A 17,832-nucleotide genomic window follows, 5' to 3' on the forward strand; every position below is an offset into this window, starting at 1 on the left:
ACCCACCTCACCTGGACCTCTCCTCCCTCCAACCTCACTGACCCAAGGGAAGAAACAGCTTCCAACCACGACGAGGCTTGCTCTGCACGAGATAAATGAGCAGCACAGCCCACACTCCCTGCTGGGGAACACACAGCACCAACGGACACGCCGTGAGCCCTGCTTCCCAACCCAAAGTCCAGCCTCTGTGGGGGATGATGCTCTTCAGGCCCTGCAGTGCGTCTCACACAGGGAATGACTTGCAGGGCTGTGCTGGACACGAACCCAGCCCCAGCGCCAGCGACGGACAGGCGGTGACACCACACTCGGGGCTGTCGGGGCCATCACAGATCCCCCTCGTCAGAAGAGCATGAAATAAAATGGACATCTTCCCATCAGAGCAAACACTCCCTTCCCATCCGCACGCCAGCCCCTCGGTATTTTTTCCCTGAAGGAAAAACAGAAGATGCTTTCCATAAGCAGACGATTTCAGCAGCTAATTTTACCATCACTTATGGTCGACTTTATGACTAAGATTTCATGCTGACTATATTAATCCTGTCAAATTTCAGAGTGAGAGAGAAATGATACTGTATATTTTATGGCTGCAATAACTTCTAAGCCATTAGACATGCATGCTGACATGAAAGTAATCAAATTGATTTTTTCCTGTTACAATGAAGAACTTTGTATGAGCAAATAGTCTTTCTGGCACAGGAATGAAACGCCAAGAAGCCTGTGCTCACTCAGGAAATTAGGAAATTGCCATGAGCCATCATTCAGAAATTTGAGTTTTCTGCTTACTCACATTTTATTGTCAACAAAGCTGAAAGGGACATGTTAGTCAACAAAATGATTGACAAAAGCCAACGGGAGAGATAATCAGAGGGGTTTGAAGCCCTGTTAAATACTGCAGAAGCTGCAGTTAATGGCTTTCCCAGCATTAAAGGCTCCCCTGTGCCTTTTTTAACCTCATCAGACGCATTTTGCCCCTCACAGCTCACTGGCCACTCCTCCAGGTGTTGGGTGGACAAGGTAGAATGGATCAGAGTAAGTTGCTCTTAGGGCTTTTGGCAAGTCCTGGAGACCTGGAAGTATTGATGGAAATACCACAGTCAACGAGAAAGCCCGTTGGCCAGAAGGTAAACTGAAATAATTTTTACATGCAAATAGATCTTTAATTATAAATTCCACTTGCTTAGTGTTTTGTTGAGGGTTTTAACACCAACTCATCTCTACACCTCGACTCTGCCTACCTAAAACTCTGATTTAAAACCCTTTAATCCAACCTGTGTGTCAAGTTCTGGAGAAAGCCAGGTCAAAACAGACCCACGGTGGGCAGACAAGTGGCAGGACAGAGGTGCCAGCGCAGGGTGTCCTGTGTGGACAGGGGCACACCCGGGCAGGGCAGGGGCTCTGCAAGCCAGGCCTTGCAGGGATGGGCCAACAGGGCACACCTGCCAGGTGAAAAACCCTGTGAAAACCTGTTTTCTTCCCCTGCTGCGTGAGAACACGCTGGGTGTGAGAGGACAAGATCAGAGAGGCTCAACATCTCCAAAGACTCAGCAACCAGAAGCAATTAAGTGCAGATAACAAAAATAATGCAAGAGACTCAGCTGACACCCTGCAGGCACAGCCACGGCTCCTCCACAGCCAATAAAATGTAAGATTGTCTTTCAGTTTTCAGTATTTTTGTCGAATATCGATATCAATCATTAAGTAAGGTCAGGTCTTCCAAACCAAGCCACCTGCATGTAAAAAACTGGCACAGGGATGTGCTAGAGCTGTCTGAAGGCTCAAAGAGATAAGGGTGTGTATGTGTGTATATATATATATATATATATATATATATATACATACATATGTATGTCTTGGGTTAGCAAAAGAATTACAGTTTTAATGTGCCTAAAATGCTCTGATGGCTCTCTATCAATAACATTTACTTTTGGTTATGTTTTCTTTTGGTTTTTTTTTAAACAAAAAGAATTTAGAAACACAAAACTATAAAACCACAGCTACATGGATCGCCTCAGCCAAGACTTGCAAAACACCAATTTTAGTGAATTCCAATTTTAGTGAATTCCAATTTCAGTGAATTCCTTTGTCCTTCCACACCAGATATTTATAAAGTCACCAGAGGTGCTGTGGGCAGGGAACATTCCACTAGACCAGGTTGCTTCATCCAACGTAGCCTTAAAGAAAAGAAAGTTGGCTTCATTTGGTTGGGTATTTTGTTGTTGTTTTGGGGCTTTCTTTTGTTATTATTTGGGGTTTTTTTCAGGTTGCATACAAGCAAAGCTCTCCCAACAAAACCCAAGCCAAAGCTCATCCCAGCACACTGAGCCCCATTAACCAGCACCAACCAAAGGACCCTTCTGTTACCCCTGAGATTTAGAAGGATCCCAGACTCCAGAGCAAGCCTGGCTCCACGTCCTGGCTTGGGATGTGGTGCCCAGAGGAGGGCGAGCAGTGAGCCACCAACCCTTCACCACCTTCCCTTAAACCCCCAGCAGGAAACAGCAAATCCTTCCAACCAAACCCCTACACAATCGTGTTTCAAAGTTATTACCCAAACTCTCCAAATCCAGAGCCTTGCAAAGGTAGGAGAAGCCTCCCAGGAGAGGCAGTGAACAATATCCATGAGTTTCTCATGACCTTATGGAGATTGCCATGACAACACCGCTTCGATCCTCCAAACATGGATATATTCATTTGCACTGGTGTGATTGAGAATAATTAGAGTGAGATTCCCTGAGCCGGGGAGTCACAACCGTGCACGGCTCTGGCAGCAGAGCCCAAGTTCCAAGGGAAGCAGCCTCAAATTTAAATGTAAAAAAGAAAACCGACAACACTCTTCGGAGCCGCGTGACCTAATTCATTATAAAGAATGTCAGTTAGCAAACCTTTTAAATAAAACATTAAGCTAGAGGTAATTTGAAGCCTTGTGGATTTTGTTTTACTCAATTATTTTCTAATGCTTCAACTTCAAGAATAAATATGCAGAAATCAAAAAAAAAAAAAAAAAGGAATACTAAGGGTTTCATTTAATTCTTTTACAAAAGAAATGAAGACATTCATACTAAACCAAAATACCCTCGACCAAGCTGGATTTTTAATTAAAACTTTTATGTCCTACAAGATTCTTCAAGGTTATAATATCTGCTCCCACATCATGAGGCAGCATCACGCTCGCACAAGGGCGAGCCCGTCATTCACGTTAGAACAACCTGTGCTACGCACTGCTATAACTTATTTCCAGGATATCCACTCACAAATTAAACCAGGTTGGAATGCTATTTCTTCCCTGCCCCATAATTTCCATAACCACTTGCAATTTTCACTCTGTTGGGAAGAGTTTCCCTGCAGCAGACAGAGGCAGGAGATGATCACGCTGGCCTCTGCTTTGGTTTTATTAATGCCTGGGGGTAAGAACACAGCTGGAGTGAGGCAGGTAGGGATGTAACACCTGCAGAAGGGCAGCACAGGATAAAAGCCACTGCTGATACTCACAGCCTAAAATGAGGTTAATTGGGAAAAGGGGGAAAGCAAAGGGAATCACTGAATCCCAGAGTAGTTTGGGTTGGAAGGGACCTTAAAGCCCATCCAGTCCCACCCCCTGCTATGGACAAGGACAACTTCCACTATCCCAGGTTGTTCCAAGCCCTGTCCAACCTCGCCTTGAACATTTCCAGGAATGGGGCAGCCACAGCTTCTCTGGAAGGAGCTTGATGAACACTGCAAATGCTCTTCTAAGAAAAACGATAAAACCCAAAGAAATACAGTCAAAAGGAGGCATCCTTTGAAGCAAAACAAAAAAGAAAGTTTAGAGCTAAATATTTGATTTGATTTTGGCAGCATCACCCTTTTCCAGAGGATACCAGAAAGAGATTTGCAGGAATGTGCTTAACACCGCTCTGCTACAAGTGCGTGCTACGAAACATTCTGGAAACAAAGAAACCCAGAAGATAAAAAGATTCCTTTCCGCCACACTGTTTAGAATAAAACACCTCCCTACTTTGATTCGGCCTGCCTTGCAATCTTTAAAAAATAAAAAGCCAGTCTCTCCCTGTAATTCACCCAGTGGGTTCCAGCACGGATCTCCAGGCTCAACCAGCAGCTCCCATCAGGAACAAGCGTGACCCCAGGAGATGCCAGGGAAGCAGAGGGCAGAGCCAACCCATGTAACCCCTCACTGCTCTGATTTTCATGTCACAACCACACCCTGGGGCCGTTTTCGGGGTGTTAAAAGTTCTCTGTGTCACCCAAATAAAGGATTTGGTGTTGGTGGAAGGTGTGAAGGGTGGAATTCACCGAGCACATCGCACCCGCCCCAGGGCGCTCCAACCCCGCTCACACCCAGGGCTCCTTTTCAAGGCAGAAAACTCCGGATAAATCCATTTCTCTGCAGCAGAGAATAAACAAGGATTAGTATTCACCCGTTCATAACAGGGAAACCCTGCAGCTAGAGGTGGAGTCAGGCTGTGCTGGAACATCCAGCCTAAGTTGCTTGACGAATGCTAACTATGACTTCCAGCTTATTTATCTAATTTGGGTTGATTTTTAAATATTGAGTTATCTAACCAGACACAAAAAGAGAGCCTGAAAATTTCCTGTGTTAGTGAAAACTCTCCCTGCCGCTGTAATTCAATCTACATGTCTGAATATTACTGACTTTTCTCAATCACATTTGTATTGAGAAATGCCTAAAAAAATTCAGGACTTGGTTTTCTCAAAATGGTGTTAAGTGCCTGAAAAATGGGGATCTATAGCAAATGAGCCTCTCCAAAGCTGACTGTGATGCCTGCAAGTCTTTTAGTCATTTACAATATTTACCAGGGTCTATTTTTGTCAATCAATCTATAACAAAAGCAGAACAGCCAATACCTGTAAAACAATCCGCTCGATTTCAGTACAGTCTGGTTTCCATGTGAGGAAGGGGCAGCTCTGAACTGATCCAACCAGTTTGCAACACACACAAAAAATATATGGAGGAGGGATGAAGTCAGTGGCAAAATCCTCAATGGTTTCAGCCGGGCCAGGACTACCTCCAGGAACGTGCTGATGCTTGGAGAAACACCAGGAAGATGCCAAGGCTGGAGAACAGGAGGCTCAGGGAAGATTTTATTGCTCTCTACAACCACCTGACAGGAGGGGGCAGCCAGGACGGGTCAGGCTCTGCTCCCAGGTAACAACTGACAGGACAAGAGGACACAGCATCAAGCTGTGCCAGGGGACGGTCAGGTTGGACATCAGGAGGAATTTCTCCATGGAAAGGGTGGTCAGGCATTGGAAGGAGCTACCCAGGGGGTCTCTGTCCCTGGAGGTGTCCAAGGAAGGCCTGGATGTGGCACCCAGCGCTCTGGGCTGGGGACAAGGTGGGGATGGGCCACAGATTGGACCTGATGATCCCAGAGGTCTTTTCCACGTGATCCTGTGACTCTGTGAAGGCTGGATGGGGCAGGACCACCCATCCCACCGCCAGCATCTGGGGTCCAACCTGCCACCACTCCTGCAGTGCCCCCCACTCAGGGTGGTCTTACTGGTCCCAGTGATGCAGAGGCTGAAACTGGTGATCCTGGACACCTGGGGAGTCCGTCCTTATGAAATCTACCCCAGTCCTGTTCCCTGGAACTGCTGCTCGCGCTGAGGGTGATGCAGAGCATCCCCACCCCACGGAATACGAGGCACCACCACGTAATTTCAGACAGCATGGAACAGCTGAGAATATCAGAGCCTGTAATCACCATCAGGATGGATTTGAAACAACCATCTAAGCATGAAAACCCTCCCTGACCATCCCTGAACCCACGAGGTACAACACACTCCCCCCAGCCCCAGCCCTGGTTTTAAAATTCAGCCTTTATCAGCTTGAGTTGAGCAAATCCAGTCAAAAGGCAGAAACGGATTGTGCTAGTAAGCAGAAAAACTGTTACATCTTCTGAATGTAATTTTGCCAAAAGCCTCTGCACAATTTTTTTTGTCACGCTTTGCATTATGAAGGAAATTTCTTTTTAGAAGAACAGGAGAATGATTTGCATAATATTCTTTGCAAGTTAATATCAGCCTCTGATAATGATCTCTGCATAATGCAAAAACGTTTGAGAAGACTGTTACAACACTAAGTAATCATATTTTAAATTATGTTTCCCTTTATAGAAAGGTGTTGCAAAAACACACAGACATGAAATCTGTCTGTTGAAGTCCCAAGAACCACCTGACCATCTTCCCACTATTCTACTGTTACAGATTGCAACACTGCCTTTCAAAATCTTACAAAACAAATTACTCTGCAACAGTCTGGCTTCACAGAAGGCAGAGCTTTTTCCTGTGCTGCTGCTCCAGCACATTACATTTCACAAGAGCCTCTGATGTACTGCACGAGTTAAGCAAGGGCCCAGAAATGAAGCTGCAACACAACCAGACAGACCCGCGGTGAGGAAGGCAGATTCTCCCATCTCACACTGCCACCAGGCAGAGGTGGCAGCACCAGGGCATGCCCTGTCTGCCACCAGGTGCGGGGGACACCAGTTTAGCTGGGTGACTCCTACTTTGGCCCAGCTGGCTCACGGATGCAGCGCTGGGAATTAAGACACTGACGCCGCTGCCACGTCCCCACCGGGCCAGGTGTCCCCTCGGGCAGCCGGGGATCTTCCCGAAATCTCTGCGAGGGATGAGGTGCTGGATGCAGCCACGAGATCTCCGCTCACGCCATTGCTCAAGGCTAATTAGGTCAGGAACTAAACATAAAAGCAGAGGTCCAGGAGGAAGCCATTTATACAGCTCTGCCGGGCAGCAGCCTCTTAGATGTGGGCGCCGGCGATTTCCCTCAGCCCATCTCCAACAGGGGATGTGGGTGGGAAGTGAATGCACTTGGATATTAAATACTTAATACGTCACCAAGAGTTAACAGCCACAGCCAGGTGGTTTAAACCTGAGCTAGACAAGGAGCAGAGGGTGGTTCCTGGGGCAGCCCTTGCACGAGGAGATGAAATCAGGAGTGGTGCAAGAAGCAAGGAAAGGCACTTTGGGGCCAATCATACAAATGATGTAACTCAGATCTGGGGAAAGCACGGAGCAGGATCCATGGTGTGGGCTGTGTTCCCAAGGGCATTGCCATGCAGTGCCAATACCAGTGTGCATCCCACAGAGCCACTGTCCCCAGCCTCTGCCCATGGCACCCTCAGGACCACAGTGGGAAGCACATACAGTGCAGCCAGTGCCCCCCACGCCTGTGACATGCACAACAGGGCATCATTCAGCCTGCACGGTGGGTGGTTCTTGTCCCACCTACAAAATGAAGACTAAAATTCAAATACCAGATCTGAGCAGCCAAGGCAAGGAGAAAAGAGCCTCTGGGATGTCAGTCTGAGCTCGCTGAGGCAGCTCAACTCCTGCCTTGGGCATGAAACCATCCCAGACACATGAGATCATTCCTCCCCTCAACAACTTTTGGTAACTTGGAGAGTTTCTCCAACCACATCCAGTGATGGGCAGGAGAACAATCCTTCACTCCATCCCATCTCTCCTTTTCATAACTTTCGAAACAAGTTCCAAGCAGCTCCTTGCTACACCTCATCCCAGACTCCCTCAAATGGGTTTGCAAGCATTGGGAAGTTGGGCTTTTTCCCAAAAATTGCCAGCAAATCTCTCCCTGCCTTCCCTGAACTGACACATCCGTCCATGCTGGTGGGTGGTACCACCAGACACAATTCCTAAGCTCCCAACCCACCTCCTGTCACCTGGACAGCCGTCACCCAGACACCAGGAGGGAAAACCTCTCCCAGGTCCCAGCAAACACCGCAGCACCGGCACGTGCGCCGGGGCGGGCACCAGGGTGTGAGAACCTCCTGAACCCAGTATTTCCATTGCTAATGTTGCACCTTGGGCTTTGGACAACATCCCTGAGGCACGCAGGACAGGTCAGGGGCAGGCTGCAGGGTGGGGAGTAGACACCAAACCACCCAAACTGCACAAATCCCTGAGGCACAGCCAGGGAAGGCTGCAGGAGCACGGCTCTGGTGGTGGGGCTGGCACTTGGCGTGACTTGTGATGCCCCATAAATGCATTGCAACTGAACTGCATCTACAGTGCTTCAGGGATTCTGGGGGGAAATACCGGTTGGGAGGTGTGAAAAGAACCAACAACTCATGACTTTCACTTTCTAAAACCTTCTGAAAGAGTAGTAAAGGCCACTGGGATATTTTTGTTTAAAATCACTCGCACTGTGGACATCACCAATGTACCACTGGAGTTCTCTGTGTTTTGATGATGGTCAAGCAAAAAAAATTAAGCTCCATGCTCTGCCAAGCTGTGCAGGGGTGACAGCCTGGACCAGACACACACAGGCTGCAGGTTCCCTTGGTTTCACCACCCCCTCCAAGTTGTGCTGCCCTCCTGTCCCCCTGCAAAAAGTTAAGTCCTCCCTCCTGCATCGTTTCTCCTGCCAAATTCAGATTAGTCAGCAACTACTGCAGGATACACCTCTCCTAAGGCATTCACAGACAAAGCAACAGCCAGTTTGGGATCTTAAAGGGAAGGCAAATGAGGAAACTTCCTAAACTTGATTGCAAAAATATTCATGAGGGTACCATGTGGCTCGGGTACCTCCAGCTGCTCTGCTGAAGCTCCCACTGGCTCCCAAGGGAATGCAGAGCTGTGATGGACACTGAATCAGTGCTGCAAGCTGGAAGTACAATCCACCAGTGGATCTGAAAACCACCCAGAGCCAAAGCCCCAAGCTCTCAAACAGTCCCAGCCCTCACTGCCTGACCCCAGAGCAAACCTTGGGATGGAGGCTCCCACTGCCAAACCAAAGCACTGCACTGGGCTCAATCTACATTTTTACAGTTGCACAAAGAAACCAAACACCCAGCAGTCACCTGAAAGGCCAGTTATTAGATCACTTGAAATGAGTTGAAATGAAATTCCCACAGGTTTTATTGGACTACTGAGATATTGATTCTGGTGTGCTTCTCGCTCAGCCTGCAGCACAGAAATTCACCCTGCTAGAAATCATTCCCACCTGTGTGCTGAGCCAGAAACACTCACTGTGAATGCACAGGGTTGCTTTTCCTTGCTCCCTCTTCCTGGGCCTACAATTTTCCTTCCCCTAAGGACATTTAACTTGACTGGCACCAATGCTGCTGGTTTCACCCAAAGGCACAAACCACCCCTCTGGGGTGCTCCTGTGCCAGAACACACCCCCAGTTCATCTGACCAGCTGAGCTGGGACAAGGATGGGTCACACTCTGGCAAGGCCTTCCCCATTCCTGCCATTATGTGACGATTTTGGATCCGCATCCCAAATTCTCTCAGGTTATAAATTCATGCGATGCCTCGACACAAAACAACACCACCATAAATTATTTATTTTTTTTTTACCCACATAAAAAGGGAGGAAAACAATTAAACCCCAGGCTCTGCTGTGTGTGCAGAGGCACTCCAGAGCTCCAAGGAAGCACTTCCCTGGCCCAGCGTTGCCCAACGCCCGCGTCCCTGTGATGCGGTGCCAGCAGCACGCTCTGTGCTTCACGGCTCACTTCCCACAGCATGAACCCAGCCCCGAGAAACTGCCAGCGTGTTCTCCCGAGCCCTGCAGATGCTTCAGCTCCAGTGGGCTCCCTGGCCAGCCCCCCACCATCCGTCCCTCCTCTCCTGCCCGCCTGGTAACGCGGGGAGCGACGGCGCCGCGAGCCGGGAGAGCGGAGCGCTGGGAGACGGCAGCTCTGCGCCTTCCACGGACCCATTCAGCTTTTTGCTTTAAAATAAATAAATAAATAAAAATTCATGCTTGCAGCATAAACACGAGCTGGGCTGGTACCCCACTCCTCCCTCAGTGGGGATGTGCTCATCCCTTGACTTCCAGCTCAGCCAGCCCCGAGGTGCATCACTGCCTGGAGAGCAGCACACCCACCCACCCTCCCAAAAACCCCAAACCCCGTGCTGGCAAGGACAGTTGTGTTCTTCCCTAAAGGATCTGCCCTTCCCAATTTATCCAACATCCCACAGGAGGTGTAAAGTTCTTGGACAGCACAGGCAAAGCTCTGGAGAAGGTGTCCAGGAGTGTGTAAGGCTCAGACTGACCAGCACAGAGTGTTCTGGATGGGATGGAGCCTTGGCGAGCCTGGAGAGGCTGAGCACAGCCCTGATGGGGCCATGGCACAGATCCTGGGAGCTGTGTGATGAGTCAAGAAGCCCTGATGCTGGATTCACGACACAGCCTGTGAATTAGTCAATCCTCCTCTTTCGCCTGGGGAGGGAGGCTGGTCCCAATTCAAATATTGTGTAAGCTGAAAAAGAGCCATTTAAAAAACACAAACCCAAACAGATAAAAATGCAGAAATACTATTGTGGAGGAACTGGGGAAAGCTGAAGCAATAATGACAAACGATTCCTTGCTGCTCTCCCATTCCCTTCCTCCCAGAGCCTTAAAAAGCCTTCGCACCATCCCGCTCCGGCCCTGCTCACGTTACACCGGGATCAACCAAAGCCGAGCCTGGTGCTCATGTCCTGCCCAAGGTCACGGTGACAGCCAGTGCCCAGGAGGAGCCAGCCTGGAGCTTCCCAGGGCTCTGCCCAACCTCTGACCCCAGCATTCCCACATTCCCAGGCAAGACCTGCCCCGTGGGGGGAACACAGCACTCAGGAGTGATGGAGCAGCAGGGCTGGGTTTTGTCGGGTTCATTTCCATGGACACGACGCAGAAAGTGAAGGCAACCTTCCCAACTTCCACTTTTTTTCAAGGCTTTTCTCTCTCCCTCCTTTTCTTCCCCCCAGTTCTTAAAATCCAATTATAGCACGACTCTCTCAGCAGGGGTCAGTGTGGAATAAGAATCGCCCGAGTTAATGGACATGAGACCAAGAAAGATTAATGCCTAAATGGTTTCAAAAGTTGTATGATGCCGATTTCATTAACATTTTAATTGTAATGTATCTTTTTAATCTTCTTTCACACTAATGGTTTTTATATGCTTCAAAAAAGAAAAAAACTGCTGACAACAAAAATATCAACACACCAAAATTAACAGACGGAACTGAGTGCTGTAATGGGAGCTGAATGAAATGCAGAAAACCATGTTAATGATGCATTAAGAGTAGAAACTGTGCTCAGACAAGAGTCAAAAATTCAGCCCTATACTTGCATGCCCTGACTTTGAACAGGGGCACCTTTTGCAGGTGTTCAGCACGGCCCCAGGTCCTGTCTTTTAGCAGGGATGTGCTGAAGCAACAATCCCAGCAGGTTTACCAAACACAGAGGTTTATCCCAAAAAAAAAGGGTGCTGGCAGTTAATCTAATTTAACCAGGGTGACAGAGAGGAGCAGCAGGTTCAGGGGAGGTGCCTGCTGCTGTTGTCCATCCCTTTCTCCATGGAATGGCACTGCTGTGGCTGTCACCACTCCCAGGGCTCAGGTACCTCAAGCACAGCAGAATTCCCAGACAGGAAAGATGCTGTTGCAACCGCTGTGCAAAATTTTATTTTACTTAATTAGGAGACAATTAAACCTAAGCAATAATGTTTCATTAAGCATGGGCATGTATTGATGATGTTAGCATGGATAAACGGAGGCACAGAAGGAGCAGATAATTGGGGAGCAGACAGATGAAGTTTCAAACAACTTTGGTTTGTAGAAATGTGTGACAGATACGGTTCTGTCACCTGCCCTGAGGCCGGGCTGCAGCTACAGGGGTGATGCAAAAACCCCAGAGTTTTCCCTCACAGTCCATCAGAACTTCTTAGAAGGGAGAAGATCCAGTCAGAGGGATACAAAGCCTCCTTATGCCCATCAGGAAATCATAATCCCTATTTCTGCCATGAGGATGTGATTCCAGCCACAACAGAACAAACAAAATGCACATCATCCTACTCGGGCTCAGTCCTTTAAGGTCGCTGCGGGCGGTGCAGTGCTGAGGGAGGTTTCCAGTGAAGGGGCACCTATGGAGAGAGGCTACTCCTGCTTGTGGGCATTTCATCCCACAGCATCTCAGCCACGGATCACTGCCTCTGCCAGGAGGGGTCTGTAGTCCCACAGGGCAGCCAGGCTCATGCATCCCCCTGGAAGTCTCCCAGCAAGCCCCATCTGCCTCTTCCCTTGGAAAACAAGTCCTTTTATCCACCTTCAAATGCATAAACCCTCACTCCCCATCTCCTTTGGGCACACCTTGAAACACCAACCCTTTATTTATGTTACACCTCTGTGCAGCATAATCCCATCAGAGCTCAGGAGGGCCAAAACATTATCACCCCTCTGCCCTGTCATCACTGGCCAGCGTCTCCTACAGCCTCCCCGCAAGGATTGATGTTCTCTCCAAACCTAATCCCTGCTTCCCTAATGCTTCACGTAACTGGAGCGTAAATGTTTGTCCTATGACAGGGAGAACTGGCATGTAAAACATGTCCCCCCACACAAAATGTATATATATCCCAGGCTGCCATACGCTTCCCAGTGGATACCACGGCAGGAACGCGCGTGTGGAGCGGCGCCAGCGCTGGCACCCGCACGCAGGACCCTTCTCCACCACCACCTCAGCCCCGCTGAACTCCCAGCTCCTTGCACAGGCTGTGCTGCTGAAATCCAGCCCCCAGACACCCAGGGATGAGAAACACCAGCCCATAAACCGGGGGAGCCCTGATTGCTCCCACCAAGATGCTGCTGGGGGGAAAAGAGGAATTTTCTCCTGCTGTTTTAACAAACGATGAATAGACCCCGATATTGGCTTTGTGGCCGTGGGGGTGCCACTGGGGAGGTGAAGGGTTTAATCTCGTCCCAGTGACTATATATGGTCACTCTGATGGAGCCACCTCCCTCTGCTCACGCTCTGCTGCCCTTGGCTCCTGGCACTGGGCTCCGCAGCAAACTGGCAGGGCCTGGGCACGGCGCCGGCGCGCCAGAAGTCAGCAGACTCCCCACGTTCCTGTGCTCTCTCTCCCCCTTTCCCAATTTTTTTTTGGCCTGTAAAAAATCTTTTATCAGTTTTAAAAAACAGAATGTGCAAATACTCAAGGAAAAAAAAAAAAAACAACAAAACCAAAAACTCTAAAACATTTTAAAGAGTGCTTTATAGAGAATTGTTGCACGGGGGAAAAGAAAACCAACCTGTCAAGTTACTTCTGCTTAAATGTACGTTTCATAATCACTTAGGAGTTGCATGGAAAAAAAATAAAATCAATCTTTTGGTGAAAAGTGTATCAATTTATTCAGCCCACACAGGCTGGTTTGTTAGGGCAGAGTAGTTTGTAGCTGCGATTCCTGCCCCCCCCCATCCACCCACCATGGGCAAAAAAAATGCACTGAAATATTTGTCTTCATAGGAAACGCAACACCAAAAAATGTACTTGACACGCAAAATTCTGTAAAAAGTCTGACGCGAGGACCTCTGAAAAGCCTGAGGCCAAACTGCGCCGGCTGCGAGCAGCCCCGGGAACACACACAGCACAAAACCTGTGCCAAGGGCTATTTATCTTCATTCTATCCCATTGAGCCGGGAGCTTTCGGGGGTCTTGGTCACCGCACCAAAGAACTGCTCCCGTCGCCACTGCCCCGACAGCGCACGGGCTGCCAGCACCAGCATCCCCCAGCCCTCCTGTCCAGCCCAGCCTGCAGGAGTGGGATCCTTCACCGGGCTGAACCCCCCAGCAGGGAGAAGGAGGAAGCTCCACACGCTGCTTCCATCCCCTCCGTGGCAGGCTCTGTCCCAGCAGTCCGATTTTTATTACCTCCGTCCCCATTTAGGAGTAACCACATGACAAACCCGAGCGCAATCCTGCCCGGGGAGCTCGCCTGGGATTGCCTCTCCCTCCCCGGGAACACGGCATTTTAGCAAGTTTTCCCTTCACAGCAGAATTTGTGGCTACAAAGAATGTAAGATTTAACTTTTTTTTGGTGGGTTTTTTTTTTCAGATTCCTGTTCTGCCTCCAAACATTTGCTTAAAAACAAGTTGAACTTAAAAAAAAAAAAAAAACAAAAACCCCAACAAAAAATAAACCACTAATGAATCACAGTTCCTAGCAAATGAGCAATTGCAGTTGACACAATGAATTATGCCTGAAGCAAGCTGGGAAACATATTTTGCAAATGATCTCATCCACAGGCAAACCTGGCATGACACTTGATTTGCTAAAAAAGACACAAAGCCTGTCAAAATTCCTGTCACTTCGCAAATAAAGTCAGGTAGAGAAAACCAACAGCCTCACCCTCTTTTAAGCACGCTTCACCTATTTCTCAATTGCTCTACAGGCTTGATTTAATAAAATAAAAAAAAAAACCCTACACACCCTCCTGTAGGTGTGCCCATCGCAGTGGGTGCTGAGGGCTCTCGGATCTGCTGCCACTTCCCTGGATGAGGAATAAATGGGCTGGGAAGCTGCTCTTTGGATGCCAAACACAGGCTCAGCTCGATTTGAAGCCTAATTGCAGCAAGATACGATGCTTGCTCTGGCCATTAGGTATGGCAGCGAACTCACAATTCCCTTTAATTTCCTCCAGCTGAATGCCTGGGTTTTATTTCTTTCATTACATTCAAGTAAACCTCAGACAGGTTAGAAAAATGGGGGGAAAGATACTCAAGTGCAGCCCCCCTGCTCCTCAGCATCCCTGGAGCTGTCCCAGAGCAGTTCCCTTCGGCCCAGCACATCCCACCCTGAAAAGCTGCTGGCTCAGAAAACCTGGAAAAATTCAAAGCCATGGCTGAATCCTCCTTCTAACCCCATTTTGTCAGGCTCGAGTATTTTTAAACACAGAGGAGAGCAGGAGCCGAGTCTCAGCACCCTTTCCCAGGTTGTTCCATGATGTTTGTCCCCAATCCATGGCACCCCAGTGCTGGTGTGCCAGCAGAGCCAGCTCTGATCCCATCCCTACTGGTCCCACAGCCCGGCATGAGCCCTCCAGGAAGCCAGGCAGGGACCACAGGCTGTGGAACAAGACAGCCTGAAATAAATATTTCCATTCCAAGGTGAGCTGGGTTGTGTCCCCAGCCAGGAAAGCACAGTCTGGAGGTTTCTCAGAGCTCCCCGGGTGGATCAGGCTCTGGCAGGAGCTTTGTTGGTGTTTCTTCCCCAGCCAGCGATGCCGCAAAGCGGCCTCACTCCTCCTGACGCCTCCAACTGGGATCTGAGCCAAAGCCCAGTCCAGAGGGACTCACCTGGACGCTCCAGCCAGGCTCAAGCTCAAGGAGAAAGGCTTTTTCTTTACTGGACTCACTAGCAGTGAGGATGCTTTGTGTCCCCGCCGAGCGTGGGGATGCTGCCCTGTCACCAGCAGCGGCTGAGAGGAGCCAAAATCTGCCTCCAATTCCAGCAGGCTCCCTCAGGAAAGCACAGTCATGGCTGGGGGAGCTAAAAGGCTTTTATATTGCCAGAGGGCTCCAAAAATATCGCGTCCAAAGTGATCCAGCATCAACACACGCATCCTGGCTAATGGCATCCATCTCTCAGAACAAAGAGGGGCTCTGGGAAAAGCTTGGGGAGCCCTGGACAACGTACTGTGAACACTGACCTGCACAGCCACAGCACAACCAACACACAAACCACATCTCTGGCCCCAGTGGGACCCCCCTGCTCCTGTCCTGATTGTTGCCAGGCTTTACCCCACTCTCTGTAATTCCAGCCGCCTTGGGAGGTTTTTTCGACAAATTTTAAGTTTCTGAAATCCATCCCCATCCTCCAGCATCCCAATACGACAGCTTTTCCCCTGTGAAGCCTTAATTAAAAGGCCTCTGCAGGAGGAAAAACCCCAAAACAGAGCAGTTACAGCCACAGAAGGGCATTTACTCTCAGGACGGAGAGGATGAGACCTCTAATTTTTTCATATTTGCCACTTACTTCAAATCCAAGCATTATCACCTCCATCTCCACACCTTGGGGTCACAGCCTTACTGTCCTCAGCTGGGCAAAACACAGCAATTCAGCTCATAAGGAACGGCTCAGCTTTGCTCTTTTTAGTTAAAAGCTTTCAGAATTTCAGAGCAGGCTGTGAATCTGGCAGGAAATTGGGGGTGAGCCGTGCTGGGATGCTGCACTTTGGAGCAGCACTGGTTCTCCCGAGGACCCCACTGCCAGTGTCCCCACGGAGCAGCAGCAATCATCCCGGTTTGTTTACCGATCCCAGCTTCTCCTGCTGTTTAATATTTCAGCTGGAGAAGGTGAGCCGGCACGCCAGCCCCTCAATTACGCAGGGCGAGAGGCAAACACTTGGCAGGCAGTGAGCACATCAAGCTGCCCACAAGACTCGCAAATGCCTCCGGAAAGGAGGAGGGGGGAGACGAGAGGGGAAAAAAAAAAAAAAAAAAAAAAAAAAAAAGGGAATATTCAAATTAATGAGCCGGCGGGTAATGGAGACTTGGCTGGAAGTGATCCTGCACTTCGCCGTCGGCCGGGCCGGCGGAGCAGCACGCGATGTACCGCTGGCGTTGGATTTTCCTACGGCAGGGAAGATGTTTGGAGAAGTCCTTGAGCGCTGTAACTACAGCAGGCTGCGGCGGGCAGGGGAGCGCCGGCGCTCCCCCAGCCGAACCCAACTCCTACCCCGAATTTCTGCACCACCGAGGCTGCCCAAGTCCCCCGCGGCAGAGGGGTCCCCGCTGGGACGGGGGCGCATCTCGCCGTGCAAGGGGAGCCCCCGCCACCCCAGGGCTCGGGGGTCCATCCCCCAATCCCAGTTTCAGGGTTCGGCCGGGTTTTGGATTTCAATCTCTCCCTTTTCGCAGCGTTTCCCTCCCCTGGGAGCGAAAGTCCGAGCCCGCGCCTGCATTTATCCCCCAAACGCGACCTCCAGCCCCGCAGCCCCCTCCGAGGGGGGGCTCCCACGAACCCCCGGTTCCCACCCTGCCGCAGGACCGGCAGCAGCGCCCCGACCCCCCCAAACCCCGCTTCCCACGGGGGGTACGGGGGGTACCGGGAGTGTGGGGTGTGGGGGGTCACAGCCCCGGCGGGTCCCCCCTTCCCCTCCCCGCGCCCCCCGGCCCGGCCGGGACCCCCGGGGCTGCGGGTGAAGGGCGCGATGTGCGTGTCCCCCCCCAGCCCAGCCCAGCCCAGCCCGGGGGCGATGCGGGCTCGGCGCTGCCCCGGGCGCTGCCGTGGCGGGGCCGGGGCCGGGCCGGGGCGCGGGGCGGGGGTCGGGGCCGGGCCGGGGTCCCGGGGCTGCGCTCACCTGCGGGGCGCCGGCCCCCGAGGCTGCCCTGGGCCTGACGCGGCGGGGCCGGGCGGCGGCAGGAAGTGATTCCAGCCGCTCCTCACATGGACTTTCCCTGACCTCGCCCAGCAGCGCCGGCAGCCGCCGCACAGACCGGCCCGGCGGGACCGGCACCGGCAGCGGCTCCGCGCCAGGGCCGCCCGCGGGGCGGGGGCGGGCGCGGGGGGCGGCACCGGCCCGGGGGACCCGCGGGAGGAGCCGCGGGGGGCGGGACCGGCCGCGGACACCCCGAACCCCCCCGGGCCCGCTCCCCCCCAGCCCCGGGCCGCGGGAGGGGCGGGCACGGCCCGGAGCGAGGCGGGAACCGCGGGGCTTGAGCTCGTGCCTTCGGCTGGGAATGTGTTCTACTCAGCCTATTTTATTTTATTTTATTTTATTTTATTTTATTTTATTTTATTTTATTTTATTTTGTTTTATTTTATTTTTACTTTATTTTATTTTATTTTATTTTATTTTTACTTTACTTTATTTTATTTTATTTTTACTTTACTTTATTTTATTTTTACTTTATTTTATTTATTTTATTTTATTTTTACTTTATTTTTACTTTATTTCATTTTATTTGTACTTTATTTTATTTCATTTTTTTTTAAAAAATTTATTTTATTTCAGTTTTTAATTTTAGTCTATTTTGGTCTATTTTTTTTAATTTTTAATTTTTATTT

At 50.2% G+C, this 17,832-nt stretch overlaps 1 protein-coding gene across 1 annotated transcript in view; it reads right to left on the reverse strand.

The window, feature by feature from the left end:
- Positions 1 to 17,299, reverse strand: part of NACC2 (NACC family member 2) — a 53,660-nt gene extending 36,361 nt beyond the window's left edge. Inside the window, exon 1 of the mRNA XM_032130654.1 lies at positions 17,126 to 17,299. The gene's annotated coding sequence lies outside the window, so the exon portion shown is untranslated. The remainder of the gene's footprint in view (positions 1 to 17,125) is intronic.
- Between the last annotated feature and the right edge of the window lie 533 nt (positions 17,300 to 17,832).

This window comes from Corvus moneduloides, chromosome 21 (assembly GCF_009650955.1).
Source record: "Corvus moneduloides isolate bCorMon1 chromosome 21, bCorMon1.pri, whole genome shotgun sequence".
NCBI classification, from domain to species: domain Eukaryota; kingdom Metazoa; phylum Chordata; class Aves; order Passeriformes; family Corvidae; genus Corvus; species Corvus moneduloides.